Source organism: Dasypus novemcinctus, chromosome 7 (assembly GCF_030445035.2).
Source record: "Dasypus novemcinctus isolate mDasNov1 chromosome 7, mDasNov1.1.hap2, whole genome shotgun sequence".
Lineage (NCBI taxonomy): Eukaryota > Metazoa > Chordata > Mammalia > Cingulata > Dasypodidae > Dasypus > Dasypus novemcinctus.
The window spans coordinates 123280501-123296366 of record NC_080679.1 but is presented as its reverse complement, the minus strand read 5'-3'; positions in this window follow the sequence as shown (position 1 = coordinate 123296366).

Genomic DNA, 15866 nt, shown 5'->3' with positions numbered 1-15866 from the left:
TCCATCCCTGGAAAGAGGCGAACAGCGTGTGTTACCCTTTTGGCCACTAGGGGAGCCCTTGGGGAAGCTGGTTCCTTTCTGAGCCCCAGACTTCTCATCTGCAAAATGGGGCTGACCACACTGGGGTCACAGGACACGCTTGAAGCTACAGCCTGGCACACCTGGGTACCTGCCTGCCTGCTCCTCACCTGCCAGAAGGGCTATTTGGGAGCTGCTCTGAGCAGGCGTGCAGCGGGGCACTGGGGACCTGGAGGCTGGATGTGGCGCCGCCAGCCCCACTTCCATGGCAGCCCGCCCTGCCCTGAGCCAGTTCAATCCCTTTTCAGGCGTATCTTCTCACTCCAGCCAGCGTTTCTCATAGGGATGCTGTGTTCCAGGAAACTTGTTCCTCACTTCTCTCATCGGGCTTGCTCATTCCCTTTGGGACACCCCACCTTTGGAAAGGCAGCGGAGGAGAAAGCGGTTCTCAAGTCCCTGAAGATTCCAGCCCCTGAGAAGCCTCCTCCCGCACCTCTCTGGAGCCCTCTGCGGGCAGCCACACAGGCTGCAAGGGCCGGAAGGCAGCCCAGAGAAGGGCCCAGAGCAGTCCCACCAGGCCATACTGGGTAGGGAGGAGGTCTGGCTTGGGTAGGCATGGGGGCCGCAGAAGGCAGGGCAGGGGCCCCACAACCCCTGTATAGGTTGGTGCAGTTGGGTGTTCTAGCACAGACCCCCAAGAGAGGTCTAACCTCCACCCACTGGGGGTCAGCTTCCAGCCTCAACTCCAAGCCTTCACAGCTCCTTTGGTAGAAAGAGAATAATGATGTCACAAACTAAAGAGATAAAGTGCCTAAGGCACAATAAATCTTCCTATTCTTTTAGTTTAGTTTTAGTGCTTGCTTTTAATCAGGAAGAAGAAACTGAGGTTCAAAGAGGTACCCAGCTGGGGCAGGGGCCAGGGGGACAGTAAACATGTGTAAGAATCTTTCAGGGAGATGCAGACCGTAGTGGTATGGTAGAGAAACCATCAGTGGCTATGTTCCAGGTGATGTATAAGTAAGCCTGACGTGACTAAAGAGCAGGAGGGAGAACATGATTCTGCCCTGCGGATGGAGGTACGGAGATGGCAAAGGAGCCAGTAGGTGCGTTGGGCCCCCTGGGGGGGCAGGACTGGACAGGAACCCAGGCCTGTCTGACATCCCTGTCTGTAGGTTTCCTTTATATCCTGCTGCTGTTTGCACCATGTCCCTGCCCATGGGAGCCTCCAGATTAGCTGGGAAGAGCAACCCTTATCCAAGGAGGAGATGGTAGGGCAGGAAGAAGGCTGGGACATCGTGGGTGACAGTCCCTCTGGCCTCCCCCGACACTTGGATCCAGTCGCGGAGCCTGCATTAGTCACACAATGGGGTTTGGATGCTCAGGAGTTGATGAAATGTCTAAACTCCTGTTTGGTGGGTATCATCTCATGCCATGTTAAGTGACAAGGGCTGTTACAGGGGTAGACTAGGATTGAGGGAGCACGTTGGACAATCAGGACAGGACTGAGGAAGATTTCAGAGCAAGCAATTTGGGAAGGGTGGTGGTGGTGATTAAAGCTAGAAGAACCTTCTGGTGGGTCTAGATAAGGGGAGGAAGTGATCTAATGGTTTCTTTTTGGGCACTGACCAAGGCTATAAAGGCCTCATAGGGTCATAAAACCGTGGAATACCACACTGGGGGGCTCTAAAATCACTTAGTTCTAGGATGGCAGATCTGCGGCACATGCTCCATCACTGCTTTGCACCCATGGCAGGCATCACTAATTGATCACAGCACTGTTTTTGCACTCATGGCAGGCATTATTAATTGATCAAAGCACTCTCTCCTAGTGAGTGGTGTGGTAGGTGAAATGAAGGACCCCAAGAAAAGACACATCCTTAATCTTAATTTGTGTTCCTGTGAGTGTGAGCTCATATGTAAATTAAGCATGATGTTATTTTTGGTTAAGGTATGGCCCAACTGAATTAGGTTGAGCCTTAGTCCATATTACTGGAGGTCTTAAAAAGAGAAGAAACTGGAAGCCATGATTCAGAGAAGGCCACACAGGAAGAAGCCAGAAGCCAGTGGAAACCAGAAGAGCAGACACAAGGAGAGAGAGAGATGGCCAGGTGAAGGTGGGCAGAGGTACAAGCCACAGACCCCCAAGGATTGCAGCAAGCCAGCGCCAGGAGGCTGCAAACTCCAGGAAAAAGCACGGCCTTGCCAGAACCTTGATTCTGGACTTCTGGTCTCTGAAACCAAGAGCCAATAAACTGTTGTGGTTTAAGCCCAAACAAGCTTGTGGTATTCGTAGTGGTAGTTCTGGTGAACTGAGACAGCCAGCATGCAGAACCCCTTTCAATGTAGTGCCCCAGCAGCCACCGTCAGTCAGTTGGGGTGGGCATCAAGGGGACCTCGTCCTCTGTCACTGACCCAGTCCAATCTCACCTGTAATTGGAAAAGCTGAAGCCAAAGGAAGAGCTGCCAAAGCCTTTTGGCTGGTTAGTGGCAGTCCAGGGATTAGAACCTCTGCCTTATGTACTAAACCATCTCATTTTATCTTCACATCACTCTGAAAATTAATCTCAATGAGATGCTCCTTCTTCAGCTGTCACCTGCCAGTGGCCAGTGGCGTTGTATTTCTGCCATATTGATGGCTCGTATTCTACCTTAATGGACACTTGGTTTAACTGATGGCCTCCCAAGGCAGGCCCCTTGGAATCCAACTTTGGTGAATTACCTCTTGCCATCAGGATCTTCCGCTACCAAGTTTGGGGGAATAGGAAAGCCAAATAGTGTTCTTAGCGATGATGGTGGGGAGGGGAGAGTGCATTGCTAGTACGACTTCCACAGATTGCAGATCTGAAACTCACAAAGGTCCCAAGGGAGGCATGTTTCATAAACAATGATGACAATGACATGATGACAACAACGATGATGATGATCATCATCGTCATCATCCCCACACTCCAAAAATCACATCGCCTCCCACACAGCTGCGCACCCACATGAGGAAATGATTCCTTTGACTCACCTTAAAGTCGGTGCTTCTCCTCCATCTGGAATGATCTCTATCCGGAATGATTTCCTTTGAAAAATGATCAGATGATTGTTAAACAGGGCAGGATCTTTAAATGGACTTTTTGTCTGAAATGTGTGTGGATGTGTAGCTGAAAGAGGGCGCCCAGGCTCCTGATTTCCCTGCAATTGGCCCATTACTAGGAAGCCAATTGCATTTGTAAAACCAAGGCAGGGAGGCCTTTCCTTTAGCCAGGTTGGAGAGTTGCTTTCAGCACCCACCAGCTGAGCTCAGTTCAACCCGAATCATCAGCCCCTTATCTAGCACCGGGAGCTCCTTTGGGATAAGCCGTTTTTGCAGTGAGGACCCCACACATTGCCTTAGGGCTTGGTTATTTTCCATAGTCATAGCTGATCCTAACATGCAGCAGTCCTCATTTGCAGCCCGTTTCAGTGGTGGGAAAACGGTCTCAGAGAAGCTCTGAGGTCTGCCTGGTGCCACTCAGATGTAGGACTATGGCCCCGGTGTCCTGCCTGTTAGCCCAGTGTGCACTCACCACACAAGGCTGTGTCTGTCACCAGATGGAGGCAGATTGAGCCCAGGTTGGACAGTTGTTCCTGTACCCCTTGCTACTTTAATAGAAGGCGGCCCTCTTTCTGGATGGCTGTAGAACATCACTGTAGTGACTGTCGAGCTTGATTAATCTGGAGTGTGTTGCTTAAGATGCTTATTTCGTTGGTGGTGGTTATTGGAGATGCTAGGCTTGCCTTCACCCCCTAACATTCGCAGGGAGAGGCATACGTGAAGGCACAGTGTAATTTTCTAATTGTGTGGTAGTTCCTTAATTAGGCACCCTTCCCCACCTGAAGTGTATATTATATTAACACCTATCTATATGTATATATATAATACACACTTCATATGAAGACATGATGTTTCAAAAGTCATCTTTTATCACTGTGTCAAGGCAGGCTTCTCCTCTGTTGTTCAAGACAGAAGTATCTTTTCCATTCATTTTCCCTTTTAAAGAGTGTCAAAGAGGAAGAGTCCCTACCATCCGCAGGTCAACCACTTTCGCACTTAACAACCCTTGTGGCCAGGAAATTAATCTTGACATTTAACCTAAATCTTTCTTGTTGTCTGTTTCCTCCATACCAGAACTCAGTGGAGTGAGAGAACAGCTGGTCACCATTCTCTCTCCGCTCTACCTGCTGCCCACAGACGAAATTGTCACAGCATCATCCTTTTATTTAGGTTCATGAGTGAAAATTCGCTTGAGGGTTTGTCTTTCTTTACAAGTCTGGTTTGCAAACTTATTCTAAATCCTTTCCATATTTTCCACATTGTTCTTGAATTGTGATAGTTGAAAGCAATTACGGTTATAGTAGGTCTGTTTTATCCCAGATCATGCACATGATGGACCTTTCTCCCCACTCCCATGCAGTTTCTTCCCAACATAAACGACTTCTATACTTGTGGTCCACTATGATCCCCTGCTTTGAGTTTTTGCCCTTAATATATGTATTTTTCTCAGCCTATTATTCTTGTATCCTGAGTCTTGGTCATTTTCTTTTAGGAATTCTGCTTAATGTATTTCCTTCTTAAAGCTAATCTAATAATATGGTCCACTGATGTTAGATATTATAGATTACCTCCAATATTTTTTCCTTATACTTACACTTACATGCATATATTCTTACCATTTCAAAATTGAAAAATAAAAATTGAAAATAAAAAATAGTAAGCATTGAGTCTCTACCCAAGAGAGCCAAGGTTTTTGATAGTACAAAATGTTCACACATGACTTGTTGAGACCGTAATTTAAGGCACAGTATATTCAGGGGTAGACCGTGCGCTAATAGTGATAATGATCATAGTGAGTATTGGTTGAGGCCACGTGCTAAACCCAGTATGTTAATCATTTGGTACAGGTCATCAGTGAAATAATAAATCCAAGGAAGGATGGGATGGTGAGGGACAGGGAAGTCAGACTATTGTTCTGGAAGAAGTAGGACTTGATTTGGATCCAGAAGTTTGGGCAGATGTGGAGAAGCAGGACTGGAGACGTGGCCAAGGTTTCCAGGCTCCTCATAATTGGTTTTTCTATACAGAGTGCTCCTGAGTCTGTGGAGGCTAATAGTTTCAGAGACAAGGAAAGAGACAAGCATCCTTAGGTGGAAAAGTCTTGTTCCTATCACAATGACATGTTATTTAATAGATGACCCATGGCTTTATTAGGAGCCATTAGCGTGGGATGAATTCTGGGCAAGGGGTGGTTGAACAGGAGTCAGGCCTGATGGTGCAAAATAATTTGCCACTGACAAGGAGGTAACAGACAAGTGGCTGTGGATAAATGTCTGTTCTCTCAAGACTCCAGATACCTGGGTCCATACACATCCACATGCCTACTGCTAGCCAGGTAGAGAGCAAGTGCATCTGTATTTTTATTGCAAATTAGAAAACTATACTTGAAGGAATCAAATGACAGGCCTCCAGATTCAGCCTCCGGCTCTAGGAGCAGAATTGGAACAAAACCCCTCAAACTAACTCAATGGGAAAATGAGGACCTGCGTTGAGTTGGCAGTGTTCCCCAATTCACTCACCTCAAAGACAGACGTTCAGGCACATTTCCTCCTGCAACTCAGACTTGCTCTGCCAGAGCAATTGCTTCTGAGCAATAACCTCATTCTCAAATGCATTATATCCATGTCACGTTGCCATGTGAGGCACTGGAAGTAGGGGAGGGATGTGTGATCCCAAAGAGGAAGAAGAGGTGACTCTGCCTCCAGTGAGTTGCAAGCCATTCGGGGAGTTGGGCATGAAAATAAACAACATGAGTGGCCGGAGATGTGAGAATCAGGGCTCCGTTTCTCATCACGGTCTCCCTATCCCATCTCCCCAGCTGAAGGCGATTTCTCTCCTCTGACCATTCCTGTGCAATATTGGTACTTCCCTCTGGCACTGTCATTGTTATTATTCTTTATAGGACATGTCTGATATCTTCTCTTGGGCTAGAAGCTCCTAGAGGGCCGGTCTGTCTCCCTGGCCCATTTTGGCATTTCCCACAATGCCTTGCACAATAGGTACACCATTTTTGTTGAAGGAATGAGAGAGTGAAAGGTGAGAGTATGATCATAGCGAGTATTGGTTGAGGCCAACCATCAATGGAGCCTGCGCTAAACCCATTATGCAAATCGTTTGATATAGGTCATCAACAAAATGTTCCGTGGAGGGGAAGGTTCAATGAGTCAGTTGATTTAACACATGTTAATTGAGCATCAAGTGTGTCCCAGGCACTTTCCCAAGTGCTGGGGATATAGTGGTGAACAAGGTAGAAAAAGACCTTGCCCTTGGGGAGCTTCTGTTCAGGTTGGGAAGGTTGACTCTCACTTGAATGTCTGAGCAGGCTTCATGGAAGAGTTGACTGTGACCTTGGCCTTGGAGGATGGAAGGAAGTTGATGGGTGGAAAAGAGTTGCCCTCTGTGGAGTCCAGTCCTGGACCATTCTGGGAGTGAGACAGAAACTTCTATTGTGTTTGAAATGTTTTACTTATGTCTTGGGTTTGCTTGTTACAGCTGTTTAGCCTATTCCAACAGCAATAAAACATTCAGAGAAATCCTCAAAGCCATGTTACATGGATGGAACCCTTGGTCTCTGGAGGCTGACTCCCAGCTCCAGGAACTCTCCTCTTGTTCTTACCTGCAAAGCAGATCCATTCAGTCTTGGCTCCCCTGTATCCTAGGTCAGGTTGTCAAGACTGGAATCCTCAGTAGATTTAAAATGACCTCTTCAATTTAAACATCCTAGGTCTCAATTTTCTTATCAGTAAAATGGGAATAACGATGCATGTCCTGATTACCCTATATGATTTCTTTTTTTTTTTTTAAGATTTATTTATTTATTTAAATTCCCCCCCTCCCCTGGTTGTCTGTTCTCTGTGTCTACTTGCTGCGTCTTGTTTCTTTGTCCGCTTCTGTTGTTGTCAGCGGCATGGGAAGTGTGGGCGGCGCCATTCCTGGGCAGGCTGCTCTTTCTTTCACGCTGGGCGGCTCTCCTTACGGGGCACACTCCTTGCATGTGGGGCTCCCCTGCGTGGGGGACACCCCTGCGTGGCACGGCACTCCTTGCGCGCATCAGCACTGCGCATGGGCCAGCTCCACACGGATAAAGGAGGCCCGGGGTTTGAACCACGGACCTCCCATGTGGTAGACGGACGCCCTAACCACTGGGCTAAGTCCGTTTCCCCCCTATATGATTTCAAGGAAGGTTCAACTAAGGGTAAATGCATAATAGTCATAACTGATGTTCCTAAAGTGCTTTATAGTTTAGCAGGATGGCATCTTTTTTCCTTGACATCTTTTTTTTTTTGTTGTTATTTGGAGCTCAGATACACAGAACTGGGTTGAGTGGTTCATGGCAATAGGTAGCAAATATCATTTCTTCCATTCAGAGTCCTTCTCATTTTATTTCATTTCATTTTCTTGGTATTTTCCATTTTATCTCATCACCAGTGGCCCCAGGGAGCTCTTCTATTAGAGCTGGGGTTCTGAACCTGTCTTATTCCATGGGCCCTTTTGCCAGTCAGGTGAAAACCACGGACCCCTTACTAAGTCCACACTACACCATGTAGGACTTAATAAATACATCGCACCCACACCAACACGTACCCACAAGAATGATGTTTTTTTTGAATTTCAATTCAAGCTCACGAACCCCTTGTTAAGAACCCCTGCATGAGGGCAATCTTTTTCCCCCGTACAGGGCCTCCACTACTTTCTGTTTCTCCATGGAGTTCCCATGGCTTCTGTGATAGATTTTGGACTCCGACAGCCTCCTTCTCTCTTCTTTCAGCTGAAGCCAGTTCATCATGTGGTCCAACAACAGAAGCTATGTGTACATATTTATTAGTACTTTAGTTTCTCCTGTATTCCACAGATCCCAATAAATGAGGAGCTTAGAGTGAAGGGAAAATAGGGGCAGGATTGTAAAATAAAACAGGGATAAAGATGGTGTGTAGAAACACTTCCCATAAATCCTGTGTAAATTTTAGAGATCAACTTGAGCTTCCTAGTAGCTGAGGCAAAAAGTAACCAAAGCCAGTGATGAGTTTTATAAATGAGCAAGGGAAGCCTGCTTTCCTGGCAAAGAGGCCTTATGTATCCCATGATACCCTCAGTGAGATTCCTGCATTAAATATACGATGATTGAATCTCGTACCTTTTAGAGCAGACACACTCTGTTTTTACTATTTCATTTATTTCATTATTTTAAAGGATGTGCGTGAAGGTGCTCCTGAAATTTCAAGACACTACAGTGTGGGCTCAGTATCCCCAAAGGCAGGTCCTCCTTTCTTCCATCCGTCCCACAGAGCCACGACCCTGCCGGTTTCCCTCAAGCTAAGACTTCTTTCTTAGCGGCTTCCACCGGAGGAGGGCAAGCCTATGGCTGGGGTGGGTTGGGGGGGCCCAGCCCAGAAAAAGGGGCCCCTTTGACCCCCTTTTCTTCACCAACAAGGATTTGCTCCCGAGCTGCTTCCTCCAATAGCCTTTCATCTCGGGGCTTAGCCGCCTCCCGGTCAACGTGTTACCTAAATGGGGTTGAACGCTGCTACTTCCCGAGAACCCGCTGAAGCACAACCTCTTCTTGCGTTGTCCAGGTAATTAATGTTACTCCCCTTTTGTAGATAAGTAACCTGAGGTCAGAGCCCAAGCCCACAGCTCTAGGTGGCAGAATGAGGGTTCAGGCTGGTGCTAATGGGCTGCTGGGGGTAGGGAGTGGGAGGAAGAGACGTGATGTGGGGGCATTTTCGGGGGTTGGAGTTGTCCTGGGTGGTGCTGCAGGGACAGTTACTGGACATTGTATGTCCTCCCATGGCCCACTGGGTGGCACGTGGGAGAGTGCGGACTATGGCGTGGACCATTGACCATGAGGTGCAGTGGTGCTTAGAGATGTACTCACCAAATGCAATGAATGTCTCATGATGATGGAGGAGGTTGTTGTTATGGGGGGAGGAGTGGGGGGAGGGGGGTGGGGGGGTATATGGGGACCTCATATTTTTTGAATGCAACATTAAACAATTAATAAAGACAAAGAAAAAAGAGAATAAAAAAAATCATGGTGATGGGCTCAGCTGGGTCCAGGGGCTGCCCCCTTCCCACCCCACATGTCTCCTGGCCCCGGGCCCTGGCAAAAGCCTGCCCTGCAGACTGCAGTTAGCAAGACCTCCCCCCAGCCCCTCCCCTGCCTCCTGCCTGGAGCCTGGCGTTTCGCCTCTTCTCAGGAGAGCCACGTGGTTGGGAGAGGTGATTGCCCACTTTGCCCTCAGAAAAATGAAGAAAAAAATTCCTTCCTAGATATTTGTTTTAAAAAAATGTGACCACACCCCAAACTGTACACACAACAACAACATGGTGTTTAACAGGCCAGTAAGACGGTCCCATAAACTTGTAAACCTGTCTTTCAGTGTTACTTAAGATAAACTGATACAAGTCACATATTTTTTGGTACAAGAGACGACTTGCTGTTTTGGAAGCCAAGTAAGGATTCCCAAATGAGAGATGCACCTGAAAAAGATTAGGAGATCCTATCAAGGACACTAAACTCGGGCCAACTCTAACATGCTTTTCTTGGAGTAGTATAGATCTCAATTTAAAAAAAGAGAAAAAGGTGCCTCTCCATGCGGGAGTGTTTGGGGCTGACAGGGACTGGGGGGACACTTCGCCCCAACCGTCAGAGCTTCCTGGCTGCTAAGGCAAATATCATACAATGGGTTGGCTAAAACAATGGGAATTTATTGACTTCCAGCTTTGAAGCGAGGAGAAGTTTAAAATCAAGATGATGCTTTCTCCCCAAAGACTGTGGCGTCTGGGCAGGCTGCCGGAGACCCTTGGTCCTGGGCTTTTCTGTCACATGGCAGTGCACGTGGCAATGTCTTCTCTTTCTTTACTGAGTTCTGTTGACTTCCAGCTTCTGGCTGATCCCTGTGGCCCCTCTTCGTGTCTGGCTTTCACTCTGTGTTTTATTACTTCCGTAACCCAGATTAAAGCTGCACCCGATTCACTTGGGCCACATCGTAACTAAAGCAACAGCTTTAAGAGGTCCTATGCACAAAAGGGTGCATGTGACAGGAATAGATTAAGATTAAAACCTTTTTCTGGGGGACATAATTCAATCCCCAACACTCCCCTACTGAAGTCCTTCTTTGCGAGGAGTCGTTGAAGTGATGGTACAAAGTCACTGTCTCTGGGATGGGTCCCTGCTTGCTTCTGTGCTCACTGACTTGTGCCACCAACTTTAGCTGAGCACTTACTATGTACTGGGCTAAGCAGGTGCCAGGTGCTCAGCTCTGAAGAGTCCCATCTGATGGGAGACACAAACATTCAAACAGATACTCGAATAAAATGGGATTGCTCCTGTCTGCACTGCGTGGCGGTCAATTGTATGGGCTGAACTGCTGGGGTTCAAGTCCCAGCTCTGGCCCTTCCTTGCTCTCTGTCTTGGGGCAAGTTAATTTAAACTCTTTGTGCCTCTGTTTCATCATCTATAAAATGGGGTAAGAGTAGTCCCTGCCTATATCAGTTACTGATTTTTGTGTAAAAAATTACTCTAAAACTGAGCGGCTTTAAACCTTTCCAGTCTCAGAAGGCATGGCTCAGGGTTATGGGCGTGGCTTACAGGGGTGCTTCTGACCCACCCCCCGGTCTCTGCAAGTCAAGGTGTCGGTGGCGGCTGTGGTCAGCTCAGGGCCCCACCAGGCAACGTCTGCCCCAAGCCCACTGACGCAGATGCTGACTGCAGACACGGGTTCCTTATCACCTGGGCCACTTCAAAGGACGACTCAGAGCTGGCAGCTCGCTTGCCCTGGAGCGAGGCCACTTTCTGTTGGTTGGAAGCCAGCTCTGCTGGGTGGAGGCACCTCCAAAGGGTGGATCCAGCAGGCAGGACCAGGGGAACCCTTTCAATCAGAGGAGAGCTGTGATGATTAGATGAGTTAGTGTGAGCCGGCTGCTCAGAGCAGAACCCGGGTCTCCCGAATTTTAAGTTTCTCCGCTCGCTGCGTGCAGCTGCTCAGGTCTTGAGAAGCCTCCTGGACCTCAAGACCCACATGTGTGCGTGCTCTCGCCTCTCCTACCACATGGCCTCCTTGCTCTTGCTTTTCCTGCGGCCTCCCAGCACTAGTTTATGACCTTTTTTCTATTGTCCCACACCTAGGCACAGCACCGGAAGATGACTCACGTCTTCTCTCTTATAAATGGTCACTGGCTGGAATGAATGAGTTAAATCATTGCTCCTTTTGGGAGAGCAATATTGCAGTAAGACGGCCCCTCATTTGCAACCAGCCTCTGACCGCCCGTTGGTCTTTCTACTTCCTTTCCATAGCACACACTGCCCTTGGCGACAGACCACCCCAGCACCCCCAGTGTCCTTGGGCATCGCACAGTGCTCATGCCCCTGGGGCACGGCTTGGACATTCTGCTTGGTCCACGGCTGGGCCTCATCCAGTGTCACAACAATCCCTGCGTGTCTAACTCAGCACCTTCCCGCTGCACGGGAGCAGGGACGTTGGGACGGCTTGGGGACCGAAGGCCGACCTGTGTGCCAGGCAGGGGTGGCGCCACCATGAGAGAGGTGGCTGTGCCTTCTCCTGGGACACTGAGGAGAGGTTTCTTGCTGGTTTTGTTGCTGGGCCCTTCCCAGCGACGGGCGGAAGCTGAGTGGCCTGTGAAGGGACAGGGAAGTGGCTTTAGGACCTGCAACTCGGCCTGGCCCTGACTTGCGACTCAGCCAGGGATCCTCAAACTTTATTCTTATTTTATTTTTTTAATTTTTAAATTTTAAAAAAAAGATTTATTCTTTCTTTATTTCTTTCCCCTTCCCGCTCCCCCTACCCAGTTCTCTGCTTTCTATGTCCACTCGCTGTGTGTTCTTCTGTGTCCGCTTGGATTCTTGTCAGCGGCACCAGGAATCTGTGTTTCTTTTCGTTGCGTCATCTTGTTGTATCAGCTCTCTGTGTGGGTGGCCCCACTCCTGGGCAGGCTCTCCTTGTGGGGTGCGCTCCTTGCGCGTGGGGCTCTCCTATGCGGCGTCACCCCTGTGTGGCACAGCACTCCTTGCGCGCATAGGCACACTGCATGTGGGCCAGCTCATCACACAGATCAGGAGGCCTGGGGTTTGAACCGCAGACCTCCCATGTGGTAGGCGGATGCCCTTTCCATTGGGCCAAATCCACTTACCAAACTTTACTTTTAATGAGTGAAAATGCTCATTTGTGTTCCCTTGGCCTAGGGTAGAGCCAGAGATTCTGTTTCCTTAATCACGAGCTTCCAGGGGATACCTAAGCAGCTGGTGCCAGGAACTGAGCTGGCATCATCACTGAAGCCATGTCAGCTGAGTCTAAGGTGGGTCACAGACTGGGACAGAAGCCCAGGCTGGCCCTCACCTAGCACCTGGGCAGTGCCTCCCTGGGCCAGGCTGCCTCCTGGAGCCCAAGAGTCAAGAGGACAGAGAAAGGCTCCAGTCGGACCATGACTTGTTTTCTTACTCTCCTGAATACCTCACTGGTACTTTTTCCATGCCATATAGAGCAGGTTCCAGCTGAGCCATTAAATCACATGCAAAGGAAAAGAAAACGTATGAAGCAGGATTTGATAAATGTAAGTGTCTGTGGGAGGAGGCATGAATTGAAATGAGCCTTGCAGGGTGGGCCTGCTCTGGAAGGATGGAGAGCAGGGTCTTTAGCTTGGCTGAGTAGGAAAGTTGGGGTTCAGATAGTGAAGGGCCTTGAATGCCAGGCTAAAACCATAGGATTGGTTTCTGAGATCTGGGGATGCCAAACTCAAATGCCTACAAGGGTCAGTGTGAGACAATAGAGGGTAGTGTGGCCTGTGGCCAAGCAGAGAGAACATGTCTATATAAAGGGGCAGTTACAACTTCTTGTTGTCCCGCAGTATTGTAAGCCTCCAATAGCCAGATCTGATATTTTCAAGCAAAGTCACATATCTGGAATTTTATGTAAACTCTTCCAGATTTTAGAAATTGTCTGGTCAAACAAAATTTATTTGTTTGGACATATCTGGCCAGAGGCCCCCCAACTCATGACCTCAGACTGAAGCAGAAGGGAGCGAGTGGAAGTTTGGGACAGGACATTCCCCCTTGAAGGAAACCAGGCCTGGGATGGTGTCCACTGCTGGTCAGGAGAAGGTGTGCTGCCAGATGCTGCTCTTCTTCCTCGTGGCCTCTAAGTTGTCCAAGACAGCTAGACATCTGGGAAAGGACACCTGAGGACCAAAGGGGGGTGTTGTCCAGAGGCTCCGTGGAGGCAGTCACTGACTTCAGATCCAGAACAAAATGTGCCTCTGCCTCACTCACAGCGCCTGAAACTTGGCATCTAGGCTCCTGGCCACCTCTGTCGTTGCTAGAAGGGCCTCGTGAAATTTGGGGTTGTGCAGCAAAGTGGAGTCTGAGGGATGTTTGTGTAACTCTTTTTTTTTTAAATTTACAACCCCCCCACCGCCCCCGCCCTGTTGTCTGCTCTCTGTGTCCATTGCTGTGTGTTCTTCTGTGTCTGCTTGTCTTCTCTTTAGGCGGCACTGGGAGCTGATCCTGGGACCTTCCGGAGCGAGCAAGAGGTGCTCAATCTCCAGGGCCACCTCAGCTCCCTGGTCTGCTGCGTCTCTTATTGTCTCTCCTCCGTGTCTCTCTTTCTTCGTTGTGTCATCCTCCTGTGCCAGCTTGCCGTGCGGCCAGTGCTCCTGGGTGAGCCACCACTCCCACTTGGGCCAGCTCGCCTTCACCAGGCAGCCCCGGGAACCGAACCCCACACCTCCCATATGGCAGATAGGAACCTAATCGCCTGAGCCACATCCACTTCCCTGTCTAACTCTTGACCTTGCCACTTCCTGGGTTGTTGACCAACGACAAGTTTTTGCCTTAGTTTATTTTTAAAATAGTGATTGGTAATTGTAACTTACACAGGGAGCTTGAGAATCATGTGAGATAATATAGGGAAACACCATATAATAATGATGATGATGATAATAATATTTATCATCCCCTTCCTCCTTATCATTCAGTTTGGGGCTATAGAACACTAGGTTTGTAAGGGTGGTTAGGGATTGTCCAGACTTCTCACTTAGTAGATGGGGAAACTGAGGCCCAGAGCAGGGGAGCGACTTGCCCCAGGTCCCACGGTGAGGCAGCTGGCTGAGCTGTACCACCCTTGTTTACTGTGCTGTGGTATCTCTCCCCTCCAGGGTCCCACAGCAATGAGTACAGGGCCTGCCAGGTATTTGTGGAGAGAATAAATGAGCTAGTGACCATGGAAGAACCAGAAGTCCTTTTCATTTTCTCAGTCTTTGTAACTTTAGATCCGTGATTCATTTAAAAGCACGTGGGGGGAAGCGGACTTGGCCCAGTGGTTAGGGCGTCCGTCTACCACATGGGAGGTTTGCAGTTCAAACCCCGGGCCTCCTTGACCCGTGTGGGGCTGGCCTGTGAGCAGTGCTGATGTGCGCAGGGAGAGCCATGCCACGCAGGGGTGTCCCCTGCATCGGGGAGCCCCACGCGCAAGGAGTGCGCCCCATAAGGAGAGCCGCCCAGCGCAAAAGAAAGTGCAGCCTGCCCAGGAATGGCGCTGCACACACGGAGAGCTGACACAACAAGATGATGCAACTAAAAGAAACAGATTCCCGTGCCGCTGACAACAACAGAAGTGGAAAGAAGAACATGCAGCAAATAGACACAGAGAACAGACAACTGGGGTGGGGGAAGGGGGGTGGAAGGGGAGAGAAATAAATGAATAAATCTTTTTAAAAAAAACGCACGTGCGGGGCAAGGGAAATGAGATCCATGAGAGTCAAGGATTTGGTATTGAGCAATGGTGAAGAATTCTCTTGCGTTGGCGATAATTGCTGTTGTCTCTTCAGCTCACCCCCTTCCTTCCTCCCCCCTCCATCTCTTTTACTCTGTCTTCCCTCCTTTTGGCCACCTGTCAGGCATCTGTCTTTCAGCACATTTTTATTGAGCACCTACTATGGGCTAGGTTCGCCAGGCACTTTCTGGGCACTAGGGATACAAGATTGAGTAAAGCAAACATTGCCTCTCCCTCACGAGGCTTCTAGCGAGGGAACCCCCAACAATCAAATGATCTCACAGAGGGGGTCAGTGATTTTGAAGGCCCTCTCGGGGCTGCTATAGGGATGGATGTGTTTGGGGGGGCGGTTTCTGAACTGGTACGGACTTTTAAGGGCGAACCTCCCTGAGGACATGGCTTTGGAGCAAAGAATTGGAGGGCCAGAGCTCAGTGGGTCAAGGCCAGAACGGGGGACGGGGAGCACGCCCCAAGAAGAGGGAGCAGGATGTGCAAAGGCCCTGGACAAATGCAGGAGAGCCAGCAGGGTGGGGCCCCAAGAGTCAGGAGGGGGGTGGCTGGGGTGAGGCCAGGGCTCCTTTGGCAGGGCCTGGAGGCCCCCTGCGGTGTCTAATCTGGATCCCGGGGCAGCCACTGCAGGCTTTAAAGCAGATCTGCACCGCAAAGAGATTGTCCTGGCTGCGCTTGGAGAAGAGACCTCTGCAGGGCTAGAGCGGAAGCAGGGAAATGAGTGCACGCAGGGGTCAGAGGAGCTGGCGGCTTGGAGGCTGAGAGGCGCGTATGGAGGGAAATTTGGGAGGTAAAACTGTCAGGATATGGGCAGTTGTTAAACGGCTGTAAATACTTAGAGGATTTCCTCCACCGAGTGCGAAATTCCCAGGCTGACGGAGGCAGCTGCTCAGCTCCCACCAAACAGGGCACATCGAGCCCCAAGCACGGTTCCCGGGAAGCCGCTGTCCGTGTGCAAACACCGATTTTCC